Source organism: Carcharodon carcharias, chromosome 16, assembly GCF_017639515.1.
Source record: "Carcharodon carcharias isolate sCarCar2 chromosome 16, sCarCar2.pri, whole genome shotgun sequence".
Lineage (NCBI taxonomy): Eukaryota > Metazoa > Chordata > Chondrichthyes > Lamniformes > Lamnidae > Carcharodon > Carcharodon carcharias.
Genome location: NC_054482.1, coordinates 25172740 through 25194187, shown reverse-complemented (window position 1 = coordinate 25194187; position 21448 = coordinate 25172740). Strand labels below are relative to the sequence as shown.

At 42.6% G+C, this 21448-nt stretch overlaps 1 protein-coding gene across 2 annotated transcripts in view; it reads right to left on the bottom strand.

Moving 5' to 3' along the window:
* Positions 1 to 21448, bottom strand: part of ralgps2 (Ral GEF with PH domain and SH3 binding motif 2) — a 574026-nt gene that overhangs the window by 7484 nt on the left and 545094 nt on the right. For both annotated transcript variants that reach the window (XR_005945530.1, XR_005945531.1), the window contains one exon: positions 21115 to 21239. The gene's annotated coding sequence lies outside the window, so the exon portion shown is untranslated. The remainder of the gene's footprint in view (positions 1 to 21114; positions 21240 to 21448) is intronic.

The following is a 21448-nucleotide window of genomic DNA, read 5'->3' as shown; positions in this document are numbered from 1 at the left end:
CCCTGGAAGACTGCAGGGATCTGCGAGCGACTCAGGTGTTGTGCGCACTCCCTGGAAACCATGCGCATTCCTACAGGATGCATTTCTGGTAGTTGCATACCAGCTGCACATTCAGTGAGTGGAAGCCCTTGAAGTTGATGACGTCCATTGAGTGTAGCAATGGAGACCTGAGCGCCACATGTATGCAGTCATTCGCACCCTGTACCTGTGGGAATCCCAAGAACAGGGCGAATCCAATGGCTCTTGCATCCTGGCGGTCCTGGTCCCAGGCGAAATGCACAAAGTTGTGTGCCATGAAGAGGATGGCATCCGTGACCTCATGGATGCATTTGTAGGTGCGGATTGTGAAATCTCACAGAGGTTGCCTGTGGAGCCCTGAAAGGATCCATTGGCATAGAAATTGAGTGCCATGGTCACTATCACAGCTACTGACAGTGGATGCCCTCCATGTCCCTTGGCGCGAAGTCCTGAAGTAAACGGCCGATGGTCCCTAGACATGCGCAGTTGTCGGCGACACTGGTTCTCAGTCATCTGCAGGAATGGCAAGCGGTGTCTATAGACCCTGGGTGTTGCTAGGCACTGACCAGCCACGGCTCACTGTTGCTCCTGGGCAGTGTGTGCAGGAGACTCTGCTGCCCCTTCTTCATGAGGTTGCTGCTCTTCCTTTGCACGGCCAGATGTCTCAGTCACTCTTTCCTCCATCTTCTGCGGTCTCTGTAGGCCATCAGACATACAGCTAGGTCACCAGGATCCATGAACCTGACATGGTCCTCCTGCAACATGAAAGAGAGAGAGAGACGTGGTTATCATGGCTGTAATTAGCACCTTTCCTGGCCCTGTGTGACCGCACCTTAATGCTTCCTGGAGAGTGCTGGGCACCCCTCGGATGGCCAGAGGTGAGTGCACTGCATGGCTGCCCTGCCAACCTGCCACATGGGGGACACTGGTCCAAACCAGAATGCTGAGATTGCAAGGAGCTGTGAGCGCCTCCAGCAGCGACTGGCCAGCATTGGCGAGGAGATTGTACAATGTGTGCCGTCCAACTGCTCTGCGGTCCAATGAAGTGTTGCGGAATCGAAGTCTGTGCCGGAGTGGGGTAAGGTATGGAGTGCTTGGTGGCCCTTTGGTGCCACCTCGATGCTTGCATGAGCCGGCAGGCTAGGGGCCTGACCCCAATCATATCACTGTGGTTGCGCCTGATCGGTCTTAGTTGCAGAGGCATGGTCAGTTTATACAGGTGGCCCTAATGCGTGGCCATTTCCCTTGCTTACCCTGCCCCCCACCTCGATTGCCTGTGCATGGGATGCAGCTCCAGGGCAGCATTTAACCACCTCCCCCGCCCCCCTCAGCAGTCGCCTCCGAGGCTGGCCAGCACTTGCCCCCAGGCACCCTCCCCGCCCCTCAGCTGTCGCCTGCAGAACAGGCATCAGTTTCCCCCGCCCCCGGCGCCCCTGAGGCCTGTAAACAACAGGCGAGCTGTGGAGAAACTGCTGCTTACTCACCTCAGTTCCCTCAAAGTGAAGGCCGCCAAGTGCACGTCGTCTGCGTGTTGTTGTGAAACACGTTGGCGGGAAAGCACGCCAACGCGGATGGACGATACGGTGGGGTTCCAAGAGCCTGGTGGGATAGCCTTTTAATCATATGCTGAGGTATTATAATTAGCTCCCCGCCAACCGATGGCAGGAAACACAGCCTGCTGTCGGCATGTTGAGCAGAAGATTGTGACCTGCCTTCACGCTGTCGTGAAGCAGATCCCACCATATTTTCTGCGCATGCCACCTATCACGCCTGCCGCCAGCGGGCTCGGAAAATTCCACCCTTTGAGTCTGTCCTTACTGAGGAAGATACAGGAAATTTCACAGATTTAGAGATCCAAGGGACTAGAGAGAATGAGGAGTTGAAGGAAATTAGTATAAGTAAGGAGGTTGTATTGGAGAAATTAATAGGGCTGAAGGGTTGATCAGTCCCCGGGTCCTGATATTTTGTATCTCAGAGTGTTGAAAGAGGTTGCTGTACAGATAGTAGATGCTTTGGTGATCATGTTCCAAAATTCCTGAAGATTGGAAAGTAGCAAATGTTACCCCACTATTTAAGAAGGGAGGGAGAGAGAACACGGGAACTGCAGATCTGTTAGCCTTACAGCAGTAGAAAGGAAAATGCTATAATAAAGGATGTGATAAATGGATACTTGGATAATCATGATCTGATTGGGTAAAGTCAACATGGATTTGCAAATGGGAAATCATGTTTGATGAGATTGTTGGAGTTTTTTGAGGAGGTTACTAACAAAATTGATAAAGGAGAGTCAATGGACGTGGTATACTTGGATTTTCAGAAGGCTTTTGATAAATTCCCCCACAGAAGGTTGATTAGCAAAATAAACCTAATAGAATAGGAGGCAATATACTGGCACAGATTAAGGATTGGCTAACAGGCAGAAAACAAAGAGTAGGAATAAATGGGTCATTCTCGTGTTGGCAGGCTGTGACTAGTGGAGTACCGCAAGGATCAGTACTTCGGCCCCAGCTATTCACAATATATGTCAATGATTTGGATGTGGGGGCCAAATGTAATATTTCCCAGTTCACGGATGATACTAAGTTATGTGGGAATGTGTGTTTTGTAGAAGATGTAAAGCGGCCACAGGGGATTTGGACTGGCTTAGTGAGTGGGCAAGAACCTGGCAGATGGAATATAATGTGGAAAAATGTGAGGTTATCTACTTTGGTAGAAGGAACAGATGTGCAGAATATTTCCTAAATAAGAAGAGATTAGAAAATGTAGATGTACAAAAGGACCTGGGTGTCCTTGTCCATAAGTCACTGAAAGCTAACATGCAGGTGCAGCAGCCAATTAGGAATACTAATGGAATGTTAGCCTTTATCACAAGAGGATTTGAGTACAGGAGTGGTGAAGTCTTGTTTCAATTGCATAAAAGCTTGGTTAGACTGCACCAGGAGTAATGTGTGCAGTTTTGGTTCTCTTACCTCAGAAAGGATATTATTGCCACAGAGGGAGTGCAATGAGAGTTCACTAGACTTGGTCCGGGGATGGAGGGACTGTCTTGTGAAGAGAGATTGGGGAAACTGGGCCAGTATTCTCCAGAGTTTCAAAGGATGAGAGATTATCTCATTGAAACCTACAAAATACTTAAAGGGATAGACAAGGTAGATGCAGGTAAGATGTTTTCCTGATTGGGGAGTCTAGAACCAGGGGACACAATTTCAAAGCAAAGGGGAAGCCACTTAGGACCAAGGTGAGGAGAAATTTCTTTACTCAGAGGGTAATTCTCTACTCCAGAGGGCTGTGGAAGCTCAGTCATTGAGAATGTTTAAGGTAGAGATTGATAGATTTCTGATCAACAATAATGTAAAGCATTATGGGGATAGTGTGGGTAAAAGGCATAAGGTGTTCAATCAGCCATGATCGTATTGAATAGTGGAGCAGGCTCGACAGGCTGAATGGCCTTCTCCTGTTCCTATGTTCTTAATTGACAGGAACTGTGAATCTAGAAATTGTCATTCATTTAATTCTGATCACTCAATTAATTTCTAAACATCAAAAGTTAATGTGATATTAGGGTAATGAATGAATGTTTCCTCCATCAATTTAGAAGGGAAAAAAAAGTGTGAAAATAATCAAGTTGGAGTGCAATTAAAAGATACAGTAAAGGAATCATTTCACAAATAAGCTGAACTCAAAGAAACAGGTATCATTCATGATTTTTCCATTGCATTCCCTTTGATATTCCCCGGAAAAAAAAAACAATTGCAAGCAATTCTGAGGCTCACATTGCAGCTTGCTATCATCTGACCAATGTGTACTAAGATACTTTTGTGGCTTGAGAAAAAATTCACAGAAGAGATACTTGGTTTACTGAAATGTTTTTTTATAACTGACATCCAACTTTGAGCAGCAGTAAATAAACTACACTGGCATTTCCAAGAGCTTCCAATATTTTTAATGGGAACAAGCTATTTAGTTTTGGCTTGATCAGAGGGGGAAGAGAAAAGAAAGATGGTCGAGCCAGAGAATGAAACACTTCTATGCTTCAAACCAAGTGACAATGCTATATATTGCTAACTACTCTACGCAAGGAGCAGATCGTTAGCTCAGCCCTTCTTTTCCCTTGTATAACCTAGCACCATCAGCATGTCATTTAATTCTCACAGTCGAAATTGAAAAATAGTAAAATATTTGGGGTGCTGTATTAAATCCTCATTTAACATGTGGATCCTTGGAAGTGCCAAGAGTCTTCTCCCTTTTTCTTGGATGCATAGCACAAATTCAACTGCCGTTGCAGACTAAGCTGAATTATCCTGCAATTTATAGAAGATGGCACTGCAGAGCTACTTTTGCATGCATCAAGTGAAGCTTTCACTATCAGATGCCCATCACCTTCCTTAGCAAGACTGACATTTCTTGCACCTTGCCACAGTTTGATTTCTACTTGGACACAAGCTGAAAAACAGCAGCATAATCAAAAGAATGCTAAAAGAACAACATAAATGAGTGGCATGTGCTAAGATGGCAATCCTTGCTACAGAGGCTGGAACTAGTCAATGACATCTGATTTATGCCAAGATAAGGTACACTTGCAATTTTGATCCAGTTTGTAGCAAACATCATCAATGCATACTGGACAATAATGTACATGCTCCTGAGGTGAGGGATGGAGCCCTGTCCCTGGGTAGCTTAAAAAGAGGGTGCAGGCAGTGACCATTTTAATAAGGGCAGATGTCATTCATAAAATTGGTTAAATTGATCACTGGAAGGATAGAAACATTTGTAGAAGTCTGTGTCAGCTTAGTCTGCAACAGCAATTGAATTTATGCTATACATCCAAGAAAAAGGGAGAAGACTCTTGGCACTCCCAAGGACCCTCATCTGTAGAAATTGTACTGGTGCCTTGATAACTAACTCAACTGTCAAGATTTTACCTTTAACCTAAAAAATACAGCAACTGCTGACTAAATTTAAACATCTGTAAAGGGTAGAACTCCTGATAACACAATCTGGGATAGCCTACATGATTTTGGATTGTGGTGAATCCAGGAGCAAGTGAGGTTCCCACAATAGTCTAAAAAAATACAGCTACTATGTTCTATAACTAAGAGGACAGAGGCTCTGTGGAAGCTACTGATAGTAAAAACTATAACCAAACTTTGATATACCAACTCTCCCAGGAATAACCACCCAGATCATTTGTTTACGTAAAGTTTAAAATAGATGTAATTATAAAGCCAAGGAGCTGAGTGCTTCTGATTGCAGGAAGTTTGAAGCCCTTACTGTATAAGAGTGGTCAGGTAACATCGCAGTCTATCTTTCCAGGGAATGCTGAATCGATCTTTTCAATGCTGAAAATAACATGGTATATGTCCATCCACCACGCAATTCTGCGTGTAGCTGCTGGTGTTCTTTACAAGGTAGCAACACAGAAGGGTTCAAATGATAATCGCAATTGGCAAGATATACTCACATCGTATGAACCCAAAAGTGATTCCTATCTACAAGCCCTTCTTTGTCTTGCTTTTTCCAACTATAAATATGTTGAATTATTTTCTCACCATTTTTAGTGTCCATAAATATCTAGCTTGGATAGGTGCCTTATACAGAGGCTGTCTTGTGTGGCTGATATATTGATAAAGCTGCTGTAGTTAGCTACAAGGTGGATATTTTGAGTTGCTGTTTGCTGTAGTGGGGTATGTAGCTTGTTAGTTAGATTTTATCCTGCACCCTTCTGCCCAAACCTTTTTGCCCTCCAAGTTGCTGCAAGCTGATATAAGGGCATGCTGAAAAAACAGGTCCTTTATAGGACATTGCTGAACAACAGGGCAGACAAGGTAACTCCTTAACCAATGAACTGAACGGACTGAGAAATAAACAGAGGAAGGACTGAGAAGTTGGATAAATTCAATGTCAAATCAAATATAGAACGAGAGAGAGAAAGATGAAAGATTGGATAAAGAAAAAGAGTGAAAAGAGACAGGGAACAAGTAAAAGTAACTTCTAACATTTATAATATTTCCAACAATTCATAACCTGAAGGAATGAGACTTCACAGGTTAAATGTTCAATTTCGGGACAGAGAGGTTAATTAACAGTCATGAATAATTATCAAGTTGTTAAAAGGGTATTTATAAGTAGATATAACTTTTTATGACAAGCTTAATGGGCATTTTATCTGCAAATATAGCAACTTTACGAAACTTAGAGGAAGATTATGGATGACCTCCTGTTTTCTGTGAAGTACAAATCGTCCTGCAACTTGTGGCAATCCGCAATTGACAGTGCATCACTAAATCATCACAAGCTGCAGGACGATTTATACTTTTATAATGGGGTAAAGGTTAAACTCTTCATTTGGCATCAAATTCTGGGCCAATAAAAATATCAGAAACAAAAAAGAAACTGTAGAAAAGAGCATGGTGAGAACTTTTTTGCCTGTGGGAAGTTCATCTTTTCCAAAATTTTTAATTTAACATGAGAACAAAGTTGTCACATTAACACACTTCTATAACCTAAACACTGAAAACTGACAGTCAGTGAAGTGGCTTGCCTCTTGGCAGAACTTGTGGATTCTTTTTATTCATTCATGGGATGTGAGCATGCTGGCAGAGCCAGCATGTTTCCCATCCCTAATCGCCTTCTTGAACTGCCGCAGTCCATCCGGTGTAGGTACACCTACAGTGCTGTTAGGGTGGAAGTCCCAGGTTTTTGACCCAAAGATGCTGAAGGAATGGTGATATAGTTCCAAGTTAAAGTGGTGCATGACTTGGAGGGAAACTTGCAGGTTGTGGTGCTCCCATGCATCTGCTGCCATTGATCTTCTGTGTGGTAGAGGTTGCAGGTTTAGAAGTTGCTGCAGTGCATCTTGGAGATGGTACACACTGCGGTCAATGCACCAGTGGCAGAGGGAGTGAATGTTTAAGTGGTAGATGGGCTACCAATCAAATGGGCTACGTTGTCCTGGACTGTTGTTGGAGCGGCACTCATCTAGGCAAATGGAGAATATTCCACCATACTCCCTGACTTGTGCCTTGTAAATAAAAACAGCTTTGGGATGTCAGGGGGCAAGTTACTCTCATAGAATTCCTATCCTCTGCCTGCTCTTGTAGCCACATTATTTATCTGGCTGGGCCAGATAACTTTTTGGTCAATGATAATTCCCCAGGATGTTGATGGTGGGGAAATTCAGCGATGGTAATACTGTTGAACACCATGGCAAGATGGTTAGATTTTCTCTTGTTGGTGATGGTCACTGCCTGGCACTTGTTTGGCGTGAATGTTACTTGCCACCAATCAGCCCAAGCCTGAATGTTGTCAAAGCCTTGTTACATGTGAGCTGGACTACAGCAGTATTTGAGGAATAGCAAATGGTACAGAACATTGTGCAACCTTCAGCGATCATCTCTATTTCTGACATTATGTTGGATGAAGATCATTGATTAAGAAGCTGAAGATGTTTGGGCCTAGGAAACTACCCTGAAGACCTCTGTAGCCATGTCCTGGGCTGAGATGATTGATCTTCAACATCCACAACCATCTTCCTTTGTTCCAGGCATGACTCCAACCAGTGGAGCCATTGATTTCCAACTTCAGTTTTACTAGGTCTCCTTGATGTTACACTTGATTAAATGTTGCCTTGATGTCAGGGATAGTTAACCATGTCAGGGGTAGTTACTCTCACCTGACCTCTGGAAATCAGCTCTTCTGTGCATGTTTGGATCAAGGCTGTAATGAGTAAGCAGCAAGGAGGTCAGCTTGACAGAGAACTGCTAGAGAAAGGTAGAACTTGGGAATTGGGTGAGTGAGGGGATTTAGCGAAGTGAGGGAAAAGGTGCTGTTTGTCTTTTACAGACGTGGAGAGATCTGACAGAGAGAGCAAAAGACAGTGAGACCTGAGAGTTGAAGTTTAGAGGCATTAATTAGGTAAACAGGTAAGTGATGGTTTATTGAGTTTTAAGGTTCCTTAAGGGAGGAGAAGGATCCCGTTGTGGTGGTCCACGTAGGTACCAATGACATCAGTAGGATTAAAAGAGAGGTACGATTAGAGTGTATAAACAGGAGGGGCTAAATTAAAAAACAGAACCACAAAGGTAATAATCTCTGGTCACTGCCTGAGCCATGAGAAAATTAGCATAAGGTCACCGAGTTGAATGCTTGGCTCAAAGGTTGGTATGGGAAAATGGGTTTCAATTAATGGGGGAATTGCACCAGTACTGGGAGCTGTACTGTTGGAATGGCCTTTACTTGAACCCGTTGGGACCAGCATCCTGGTGAATCTTGTAACTAAGTCCATAGTGGGGGCTTTAAACTAAATAGTGGGCGGGGTGGGTGGGGCAGGCGGTGTGGGGAAAGGTTCATGTGCGAGGAGATTTGGAGAGCTACCAGGAAAGGACAAGGTGACAAGTGCAGAGTAATGATTCGGGAAATGATAACCAGAGTGTGACAGGAAGGGAATGAGGGTTCAAATACAAGTGTGCACAAGCAAATAGGGTCAGAGTAGAGAAAAATGGTGAAAGGACAGAATTAAAGGGTTGTTATCTGAATGCATGCAGCAGTCATAACAAGATTGATGATTAATAGGACAAGTTGAAATAAATTAGTATGTGATAACCATTTCAGAGACATGGTTGCAAGGTGACGAAGACGTGACTTTTCAAGGGTATTTGACATTTCAGAAGGTTGGGAAGAAAGGAAAAGGAGGTGGGATTGTTCTGTTGAAGGATGAGATCAGTATAGAAGTGAGAAATGATCCTGGCTCAGAAGATCAGAATGTAGAATCTATTTGGCTGGAATTAAGAAATGGCAATAGAAAGAAGTTACTGGTGGGAGTATGTCCACTAATAGTAGCTACACTGTAGGGCAGAGTATAAGTCAAGAAATAATGGGGGTTTTAAGAAAGGTACTGCAAAAATCGTGGGTGATGTTAATCCTCATATAGATTGAATTAAAATCAAATTGTCAAAGGTAGCCATGAGGATGAGTTCATAGAATGTATTTGGAACAGTTTCTGAGAATAATACTTCCTAGAATCAACCAGGGAACAGGCTATTTTTAGACCTGGCAATGTGTAATGCGACAAGATTAACAAATGACCTCTTAGTAAAGGCAAAGATGATCATTCAGTTTGAGCGTGAGAAACTTGGATCTGAAACTAATGTCTTAAACTTAAATAAAGGCAATTATAAAGGTATGAAGATGGAGTTGGCTACATTGGACTGGCAAAAGAGTGGTGTCAGGCATTTAAGGAATATTTCATAACTCTGAGCAATGGTATATTACATTGAGAAAGAAGGACTATGAGCAGGATGCATCATCTGGAGCCAATTGAGAAAGTTAAGGGTGGTATCAAATTGAAAGAAAAGGCATACAATGCCACAAGGATTAGTGATAGGCGAGAAGTTTGGAAAATTCAGAAACCTGAAAAGGATAACTAAAAGAAAATAAAGAGGGAGAAATTGGAATATGAGAATAAATTAGCAAGAAATATAAAATCAGACTGTAAAAGCTTTTGCAAGGATATAAAAAGGAAGTAGCTAAACTGAGTATTGGTCCCTTAGAGGATGAGACTGTGGAATTATTAGTGGGAAACAAGTAAATAGCAGAGGCATTGAACAAGTATTTTATATGTCTTCACGATAGAACAAACAAGAAAAATCTCAATAATAATATAAGAAAATCAAGGGGAAAAGAGAGGGAGGAACTTAAAAAAAAATCACAATCACAGGAGAAAAAGTACCAGGAAACCTAATGGGACTAAAGATTAACAAGATCCCTGGACCTGAAGTCCTGCATCCTCGGGTCTTAAAGGAACTGGCTGCAGAGATAGTGGATGCAATGGTTGTAATCTGCCAAAATTCCCTAAATTCTGCAAAGGTCCCACTGGACTGGAAACTGCAAATGTAGCAGGATGGAGTCAGAAAGTGGGGAACTACAAGCCAGTTAGCCTAACATCTGTAATTGGGAAAATGCTGGAATTCTCTACCCCAGAGAGCAGTAGCAGCTGGGTCAATGAATATATTCAAGACTGAGTTAGACAGATTTTTGATCTACAAGAGAATCAAGGGTTATGGGGCTGAGGCAGGAGACTCAAATTAAGGCCACGATCTTACTGAATGACTAAACAGGCTCAAGGGGCTAAATGGCCTACAGCTGTTCCTATTTCTTAAGCTCTTATTAGGTCTGGAGCCAAGCACCCCTGGCAGAATTCAAAATGAGCAATTTATTGGTGAGTATATGCCGATTGATACCACTGTCAATGACACCTTCCATCACTTTGCTTTGTGAGTAGACTAAAGGGGTGGAAAATGGTCACATTGGATTTGTTCTGCATTTTGTGGACAGGACATACTTGAGCAATTTTCCACATTGTCGGGTAGATGTCAGTGTTGTAGCTATACTGGGAAAGCTTGCAGGGCAACTAATTCTGAAGCACAAGACAGGGCCCATACCCTTTGTTGTATCCAGTGCCTTCAGCCATTTCTTGATATCACGTGGAGTGAATTGAATTGGTTGAAGGCTGACATCTGTGATGCTGGGGACCTCAGGATTAGCCGAGACAGAACATCCACTCGGCACTTCTGGCTGAAGGAGGTTGCAAACATTTGACCCTTTTATTTTTTTTCTGATGTGCTGGGCTCCTCCATTATTGAGGATGGAAATAAGTGCGGAGCCTTCACTTCTGGTTGGTTCTTAAGTTATCCACCACCATTCACGACTGCATATCCTTTGGACGTGGGATAGCTTTGCTCAAGAACACAAGACATAGGAACAGAAGTAGGCCAAATGCCCATTGAGCCTGTTCTGTCATTCAATACTATCATGGTTGATCTTGGGCTTCAACTCCACTTTCTGGTGTGCTCCTTATATACCTTGATTTCTTGAGAGCCCAAAAATCCATCTGTCGCATACTTAACTGTTTTCAACGATGGAACATCCAAAACCCTTTGGGGTAGGAATTTCCAAAGATTCACGACCTTTTGAATGAAGTAATTTCTCCTCATCTCAGTCCTAAATGATTGGCCCCTTATCCTGATATTGTGTCCCCATATTTTAGATTCCCCGACCAGCAGAAACAATTTCTCAGCATCTACCCTATCAAGCCTCTTCAGAATCTTGTATATTTCAATGAGATTGCCTCTCATTCTTCTAAACTCCAGACAATAAAAGCCCAATTTATTCAGCCTCTCATCACAGGACAACCTCTTCATCCCAGCACCAATTTAGTGAACCTTCGCTATACCACCTCCAATGCAAGTACATCCTTCCTTAAATGTGGAGATCAAAGCTGTGCACAATATTCCAGATGTGGTCTTACCAAAGCCCTGTACTGTTGCAGCAAGACTTCTTTATTCCTATACTCCATTCCCCTTGCAAATATGCCATTTGACTTGTTAATTGCTTGCTGTAACTGCATGCTAACTTTCTGCGTTCTTTGTACGAGCACACCCAAGTTTCCCTGAACATTAACACTTACAAGCTTCATTTACATTAATAGTATTTTTCTATTACTACCGAAGTGAATAACTTCCACAATCCCCACATTGCACTCCATTTTCCACATTGTTGCCTGCTCACTTAATCTGTCTATATCTCTTTGCAATCTCTCTGTGTCCTCCTCACAGCTTAGCATTCCACCTAGCTTTGTATCACCAGCAAACTTAGGTACATTGTTCTCTGTTTCTTCATCTAAGGCACTAATCTAGATTGTAAATTGCTGAGGCCGCAGCACTGATCCTTGCAGCACTTCACTATGCTGCTTAGCATGCATATAGTCCTGTGTTGTAGCTTCACCAATTTGACACCTCATTTTTAGATATGCCAGGTGCTCCTCCTGGCATGTTCTCCTGCACTCTTCATTGGAAGAGGAATCAACCCTTAGCTTGGTGACATTGGTAAAGTGAGGGATTTACCAGGCCTTAATTGCGGTTGAATACAATTCTGCTGCTGCTAACCCAGCGCCTCATGGATGCCCAATTTTGAGCTTTTGGATCTGCTCTGAATATGTCCCATTTAGCTTGAGCTGGGATATCTGGAGATAGGTGGTGTCCAGGAACAGATAAGGGGAGGTACACGAGCTAGGAAGGCAGTGTGCAGATATGATTTGGGGGATCACTGTTGGGACCACAACTTTTCAGTTTATACATTAATGATCTAGATGAAGGAACTGAGGGCATCCTGGCTAAGTTTGCAGATGATACAAAGATAGGTGGAGCGATAGGTAGTATTGAGGAGGCGGGGAGGCTGCAGAAGGATTTGGACAAGTTAGGAGAATGGGCAAAGAAGTGGCAGATGGAATACAACATGGGGAAATGAACTTTGGTAGGAAGAATAGAGGCATAGACTATTTTCTAAATGGGGAGAGAATTCAGAAATCTGGAGTGCAAAGGGACTTGGGAGGATTCTCTTAAGGTTAACTTGCAGGTTGAGTCAGTAGTTAGGAAGGCAAATGCAATGTTGGCATTTATTTCAAGAGGACTAGAATATAAAAGCAGGGATGTGCTGCTGAGGCTTTATAAGGCTCTGGTCAGACCACATTTAGAATATTGTGAGCAATTTTGGGCCTCATATCTCAGGAAGGATGTGCTGGCCCTGGAGACGGTCCAGAGGAGGTTCACGAGAATGATCCCAGGAATGAAAGGCTTAACATATGAGGAACGTTTAAGGACTCGGGGTCTATACTCGATGGAGTTTAGAAGGATGAGGGGGATCTGATTGAAACTTACAGAATACTGAAAGGCCTGGATAGAGTGCACGTGGGGAAGATATTTCCATTAGTAGGAGAGACTAGGACCCGAGGGCACAGCCTCAGAGTAAAGGGAAGACCTTTTAGAACAGAGATGAGGAGAAACTTCTTTAGCCAGAGAGTGGTGAATCTATGGAATTCATTGCCACAGAAGGCTGTGGAGGTCAGGTCATTGAATGTATTTAAGACCGAGATAGATAGGTTCTTGATTGGTAAGGGGATCAAAGGTTACGGGGAGAAGGTGGGAGAATGGGGTTGAGAAACTTATCAGTCATGATCGAATGACGGAGCAGACTCGATGGGCCGAATGGCCTAATTTCTGCTCCTTTGTCTTATGATCTTATGGATAGGGCCAAAGTTAAGAAGACAGTGTTTTTCAGATGCAAAGTGTGGGAAGATTCTCTTTGCAATGTTATGCATGTTCTGGATGAGGCACAAGTAAGATGGGAGGGCTGTTTTGTCATATTCTGTGCTGCTCTGTTACTCTTAAATTTCTCTTACTCCACTGCTCCTTTCCACTCCCCAACTTGTGCTCTATTAGTGTCTTTATTGCTGTTATATTATGTTGCATTTCTTGTAATGTCAAACAACACATTTAACCTATTTGTAACGAAAGAACTACACGGTCACATTGAAGCAAAAGCCAAAAATAGCACCCTGCTATACCCCTAAAACAGTAAAAGTTTTCAAACTATTTGCAAAATAGTATATAATAATTATGGAATTATTCCATATTATTGAGCATTACAAGTGGCAAAGCTTCTGCCTACGCTGTTTCAGTCCTGAAAAACATACCTTTTGCTGCAACCAAAATAATAGTTGCAGATCCTCAACAATCATATTTCAGGAGACTTGGGCCAATTTCCACATGGTTACTTTCTCTACCCTCTCTCATTGCAAGATTGCGCCCATATTATTTCAAAGATGCTTACTGATCGTGCCATTTGTACACACCTAAATAAGCACTAGTATGCATAATTTACAAAGTTCAACACTTTTCACTTTAAGTGTTGGAATGCAGCCTAGACCATTAGAAGATAAAGATCTCACACTAAGAGCCATTATAGATTATATCTGGAAGGAATTCAGGTGGTCTTCATCAATTTGTAGCAGACGCTAGTCTAGAGAACTAGAATGCTCACAGTGACAAACCTCACACAAAGAGGATATGTGTAAGACTCTTGAACTACAGCTGATGACTGTCAATTTCATAGAATTACTGCAGCTCTTTAAGTATTCTACAAATACCCTAGCAAGCCAAACATTCCTGGCAGATCACTCTGCCCACCAAGAAAATCACTAAACAGAACATTACATTGTGTCAAACAACCAACTTGTTGTCACTTACTCAATGAATGTCTGCATTCCTTCACACCAAATGCTACACACCCTTTGCCATACTTGAGTATGGAATGGCTGAGCAACTAAGAATTGGAAATGAGATAATTTTCATAAAAATCCCCCATGAATATGACTGAGCAAAATTTTAAAGCAGTCAAAATATAGTTGGAAAATTTCAAGAACAAAAGCAAATACAGACTGTAAAAGGAAGAGGGATTTGCTTTTTAAGAAGTTTTTTTTTAAGCATTCACGGGGTGTGGGCTTCGTCGGCTGGGCCAGCATTTATTGCCCATCCCTAGTTGCCCTTGAGAAGGTGGTGGTGAGCTGCTTTATTGAACTGCTGCTATCCATGTGGTGTAGGTACACCCACATTGCTGTTAGGAAGAGAGTTCCAGGAGTTTGACCCAGCCACAGTGAAGGTACGCCGATATATTTCCAAGTCAGGATGGTATGACTTGTGGGGGAACTTCCAGGTGGTGGTGTTCCCATTTATCTACAGCCCTTGTTCTTCTAGATGGTGGTGATCATGGGTTTGGAAGGTGCTGTCTAAGGAGCCTTGGTGAATTCCTGATGTGCATCTTGTAGATGGTACACACTGCTGCTACTGTGCGTCAGTAGTTGAGGGAGTAAATATTTGTGGATGTGGTGCCAATCAAGTGGGCTGCTTTGGTTTAGATGGCGTCGAGCTTCTTGAGTGTTGTGGGAGCTGCACTCAACCAGGCAAGTGGGGAGTACTTATTTTAAATATGGAATAAATTCTGCCAAAGCTTTAAACCTCTGCACAATTTTGATATGTGAAGTAAGTGCTACACTGAAGTTTAAGTTGCGCATGGAAAATGAGAAGTTTCCATTTTCTTTATGAAAAGCAACTTCAGTATCAGATCTGTAGCATTTCATGAGAAATCCTTTACTAAGTCTTAAGCTTGGAGATGTAATAAGGAAGTGTGGCTGAGGGATAATTTCATAGTGTGGCGTAAGATAGTTGAATGTTACGAAGAGTGAACTAAAGGACTATGACAGTCGGGCTAGGAGAGGGTGCAAGGGAGGCAGTTGCAGAGGCAGGAAGAGGGGAGGCTGTGAGACAGTTTGAAGATAAAGATGAGGTTCTTAAAGTGACAATGCTGAGGGATGTACAGCCAACCGATGTCAGCACAAATTGCTTTGATAGATGAATGAGCTTTTATGTGGGATAGAATTTGAGTGCGAGATTTTGGATAAATTAGAGCTATTGCTAAATGGAGCTCCAACATCATGTTTCTGCTGTGGGGCACACAGGACAAGCCTGTTGCAGAACAAGGGAAGTTCAATGAATGAGAAAGTATCATGACACCTGAATATCTTTGCAAATATGAGTGGCAAACCAAACACATTTTAGCATTCAATCACAACAAATTTGGTCAATACTACTTCGGCCTCAAAGGCATCTGATCACATCAACACATAAGATTCTTTTACTTCTGACCCTGGTGCACCATCCCAAAACAATTTTGTTTGCAAATCAAGCTTGATGAACTCTCAGCTTACAAAACAAATAAATGATCATAACATTCAAAGATTCCACATATTTGGAGGCTCACTAATTCATATTGATATCGGTGTAAGCATATTGATCAATGTCAGGACGGTTTCTTTAGTTCCTAAAAAAATCTACTTACAAATGTTTTATTCTTTGAAACTAAAATGTTAGCAAGTGTACATGTGTGTGTTGCTGTGGATAAGCAATTAAAATTAAAGAAAAACTTACTGTAAGACCACAAATGGATAATAGAAAAAAATGATGTTAATAAGGTTGAATAGGAAAATGAATGACATATTTTTGCTGTGAGTATATTTTTAGGTGTTTGGTTTTGAAGTCCAAGAGGTATTTTTCTTTAGGGAACAATGCAACAGGTTGTCTGTTGGGACAAGGGTAGAAGAAATAATTAAAGGCTGAGACAACAGCCAACTACTTTCATCAGTTCAAGGCACCTCAAGTTTGATTATTCACAAGAATCATCAATAAAATGTAAGACATTATTTCACTATTTTTCTCATTCATTCATAAAACTGTTGTTTTAGACATTTTCAAATGTTTTATAAATTGAACTTCCTTTATAACAGGAAGTAAGTGATTGCCAAAACAAAAACAGAATTACCTGGAAAAACTCAGCAGGTCTGGCAGCATCGGCGGAGAAGAGTTGACGTTTCGAGTCCTCATGACCCTTCGACAGAACTAGTATTTCCAGCATCTGCAGTTTTTCGTTTTTTGTTTTTAAGTAAGTGATTGCCAGTCATCCAATCAATCAGAATCAACAATGTAATAAGGTGGGCATTAAAATCGTCTCCAAAAAATTACTGGACAAATTAAATGAGGTGAGAAATGGTAAATGGATTTTAATGTAGTTAAGTTGAATTTCAAGCACATTGAAAGCAAAGTGTGAACAAAAAATGGGTATATTTTGGGAAGGAATAATTTCAGATAAAAATGATTGAGTTGCTTGCAGAGCATATTTGTGCTGTTGCTGTTGTGACAACAGAAACAATCCATGAAATACAATAACCAGGGAATGAATAATATACAATGCTGAATTATCATTCTGGGATATTGCTCCCAGCGCTCATCTGTTCCCTGTCTCCCATCTGCTTTGCTACACTTTTGTTGGCCACTCTTCCAGCCAACATATCTTCACATTCATGAAATACCTTCCAAAGTTATTTCACCTTACCTCTCTCTCATCTTCGAACTTGCTGAAAAACCTGTATTTTCTCTTGCTCTTTCAACCCTGTCCTCAAGTTCCATTCTATTGCCATCCAGTTAGTACACGTTCTTCTCCACTGTGCTGAAGTACTTTGAGATGCCTTTTTGATATTATAGGAATGCAAGTTGCTCAAGTTCATGGAACATTACAGATTTTTGACTTCCTGAAGTTTTTAATTATCAATATTTCCTTCAGATGACTAAATAAATCAGGCATGGTCCATGATGTATTCTGTGTAAGAAAACTACTTCAAGGACTAAATCAGCAGGTCTGGCAGCATCGGCAGAGAAGAAAAGAGTTGACGTTTCGAGTCCTCATGACCCTTCGACAGAACTGCAGATTTCCAGCATCCGCAGTTTTTTTGTTTTTATCAAGGACTAAATGATTGTTTCATCTCATATTTCCTTCAGTTCAAATGTGCTATTTTGAAATCAAGTGCTGAGCCAATAGCAAGCCTTCAGTTTCATTTAAAGAAAAAGCAGGTGAAATTTCTGTTAAACTTTTTTTTTTATAATGGGTGTTATTTTATTTTTCTTTGGTAACTGAGGACCTGAGTGAATATTTCAGTTATATTTTGCATTCTATCTTGGGGCTCATAAAATTTGGTTCCTTGTAGGTTGAATTCTGTTACTTGTGTTATGAATCTCTTGAGTACACAGATTAATCTCCTCTACCAGACTGTGAATAATGATACGTGCTTGCCTTTACATTTGGATACAGGTAGCACATTATTAGGCATTTAATGCAGACACATGGCTTTCACCCACTGCCCACCAAATTCCACACCCCCAATAGACCAATTCATCTGTGAACATAAGATGTTCTTCTCTCACTCATTAGGCTGCTAAGTAATATAGATATGACAGGCTCAGCAAGACTGCCATTGGGGTATACAAATACAACAGCCCCAGACCACCAGAAAATGTGGATGGAAAGCACACACACAGGACTTGGCCAGATAGGTCAATAGTGCTGCTACTGAGCCACACTTGGTGATGGGCATTGAAGTTCCCGAACCTGAACACATTCAATTCCTGTGCTTTCTATTCCTTACAGCTCCTTCCAAATGATTCACATGGAGAAGCACCAATTCATCAACTGAAGGAGGGCAGTAGGTGGTAATTAGCAGGTGGTTTCCTGTTCCATGTTTGACCTGGTGCAGTCTGGAGTCAATGTTGGGGACTTATAGGGCCACTCCCTGCCATCTGTATACCATTGTGGCATCACCTCTGGTGGCTATGTCCTGCTGATGGGACAAGGCATGTCCAGGATGGTCTTAGAGGAGTTTGGGATATTGGCTGTTGGATGTGTTTCGGTGAGCAATGACTATGTCAGACTTTGTTTGTCTAGTACTTGGGGCAGCTCTCCCAATTTTGGCACACTCCCCTTATGTTAGTGAGGAGGACTTTTCAGAGTTGAAAAGGCAAGGTGTGTTCTTTGTAGTTTCCACTGCCTAGGTCCATGCCAGGAGGTCCATTCGGTTTTATTGTTATTTGACGTTTTTTGATGTAAAGTGTCATTGACAGTGCTACCAAATGGCACTTGCTCAGCAATAACCTGTTGACATTCAGTTTGGGTTCCACCACTGCCAATCAACTCCTGACCTCATTATAGTTTGGTTCAAACATGGAGAAAAGAGCTGAACTCAAGGTTCAGAGTGAGGTGAGAGTTCTGTCCTTGACATCAAGGCAGCATTTGACCGAGTGTGGCATCAAGGAGCCTGAGTAAAACTGGAGTCAATGAGAATTGGGGGGGGAAAACTATCTACTGATTGGAGTCATATCTAGCACAAAAGAAGATGGTTGTGGTTGTTGGAGGTCAAGCATTTCAGTCCCAGGACATCATGGAAGGAGTTCCTCAGGGTAGTGTCCTAGGCCCAACCATCTTCAGCTGCGACATCAATGACCTTCCCACCAGAAGTGGGGATGTTCACTGATGATTACGTAATGTTCAGTATCATTCACAATTCCTCAGTTACTGAAGCAGTCCGTGTCTATATGCAGCAAAACCTGCACAACATTCAGGCTTGGACTGATAAGTGGCAAGTAACATTTGCACCACACAAGTGCTAGGAAATAACCATCTTCAATAACAGAGAATCCAACCATCTTCCCTTGACATTCAATAGCATTACCATCGCTGAATCCCCCAAAATCAACAGTCTAGGGGCTATTCCATTGACCAGAAACTGAACTGGACTAGCCATATAAATACTGTGGCTACAAGTGCAGGTCAGGGGTTGGGAATTCTGCAGCAAGTAACTCACCTTGTGACTCCCCAAAGCATGTCCATCATTTACAAGGCACATGTCAGGAGTGTGATGGAATACTCTCCACTTGCCTGGGATGAGTGCAGCTTCAACAACATGTAAGAAGCTCGACACCATCCACCCAAATCAACCCTTGATTGGCACCCCATTAACCACCTTCAAAATTCACTCCCTCCACTACAGACACATGGTGGCAACAGTGTGTACAGTCTATAAGATGCAGTGCAGCAACTCACCAAAACTCCTTCACCAGCATCTTCCAAAAGCATAATCTCTACCACTTAGAAAGACAGGGGTAGCAGACGAATGGAAACACCCCATCTGCAAGTTCCCCTCCAAACCACACACCATCCTGACTTGGAACTATATCGCCATTCTTTCACTGTAGCTGGGTCAAAATTATGGAATTCCCCTCCTAACAGCATTGTGGGTGTATCTATACCACATGGCCTGCAGTGGTTCATAAAGGTTCATCACCACTCTCTCAAGGGCAGTTAGAGATGGGCAATAAATGCTGGCCTAGCCAGCAATGTCCACATTCTATGAAAGAATATTTTAAAAATTGAGATCAGGCACCAAGTGGCCCTGGCGGAACCCAAACTAAGCGTCAGTGATCAGGTTATTGCTGTGCAAGTGCTGCTCAATAGCAGTGTTGATGACACCTTCCATCACTTTGCTAATGATCAAAAGTAGACCGATGGGGTGGAAATTGGCAGGATTGGGTTTGTCTTGTTTTGGGTGGACATGACATAGCTGAACAATTTTCCACATTGTCAGGTAGATGCCACTGTTGTAGCTGTACTGGAACAGCTTGGCTAGGGGTGCAAACATAGGACAAAATGCTTTAATGGAAAACATATTACCCCAGGTCTTCCAGATGAGGGAGCAATGCCATTGGCAAAGTTTAAAACTGCCCCTTTAATGTTTAACAAAGAGCCTTAGCTCCTTCCTGTCCTGGCTCCAGTTAGAATCCAGCGATGAGTTGAGCAGGGAGGCCTAGTAGCAAAGTGCAACTACAGCACAGCCACACCCCTTTAGGTCTGTCTTCAGTTCACTGAATTGCAGAGTTTTTAAATGGATCTGTCACTCATGACACTGCTCAGCCTCCCCTTGCACCCTCGCATCCTCAGCACTGTTGACGCCCCACACTCCAGATACTTCTCACTCCCCTCCCGAATCCCCCCAACCTGCTCACCCACCTCCCGCACTCCCCAACAATGTCACCCCCCACCCCGAGAATGCTCATTTCCCCCCCTCACCTTCCCCCTCAGAACAATGCACATCCGCACCTCACCCTCGTGAAAATGCTCACTAACCCCTTGCCACCTCAGGTTCAAGCATAAATTGGCTCCCCGGAGCCATTGCAACCCTCAATAGTTTTCTGCTATTGCGACTGGAAGTTCTGGTTCATTGAGTGTGCTATTGTGTAACACATTCTTGGTTTGCATTGTTCACACAATACCTGGTCCTTATGGGAAAATGCATCTTTTTGTGTTGTGATGTGTCCTTTTGAAAGCTGTTGCTACACACTGCTTGATTTAAAAAAAAATTAGGGATAAGCAAGCAAAGCATGAAAAGGCAGAGCAAAAGTACTTGCATGAAGATGGGCAAGGAGAAAAGAACTCACAGGGCAAGTTTGAGCCTTGGCTCAATGGTAGCACTCTGGATCAGAAGTTGTGGTTTCAAAATCTACTCCAAAGACTTCAGCTCCATATCCAAGCTGACATCTGACACTATCATGCTCTCAAAAGTCACCTTACCATGGCAATCACTCCATCTCCAACCAAGCTATTTTCAACAAGTATTGTCACACCCCAAATCCATGTCCATCCCTCTTACAATTACTATGATCATCTCACCAATCATGTTTCCATTCTTAGAACTAAAATGGCCCAAAGCAAAGACCCTCCATAACTTCTCTGTTGCCTTTGGCATTATTGAAATACCATCCCTGACAAATGACTCTCCCCTATTGCTTGGCTTGGTGGCTCTTGCTTGATTCCACTTTTACCTACCTGACTGTGGTCAGAGCACCTCCAGAAAAGGGTTATAGTTGTTATTTCCAGAATCTCCCACAGCTCATTCCTTGGCTGCCTCCTCTTCCTTCCTTGCAGGGCAGTAGCAATCAGACAATAGGGAGCTATTTTGGGTCAGATTGGAGAAGAAATAATGGTGTTAATGTGGCCAAAGAAACTAAGCGAAAGGGAATAATATTGGGCAGGGACAGGGCTGGCCAATGGAATTAGCAGGATGGTAGGAAAGCAATAGGTGAAGTGATATTGTACTGAGGCTTGGGCAACTGGGAGAAAGTTTGAAAGGAAGCATTACCAATTTGGAGCCAATGCCGCT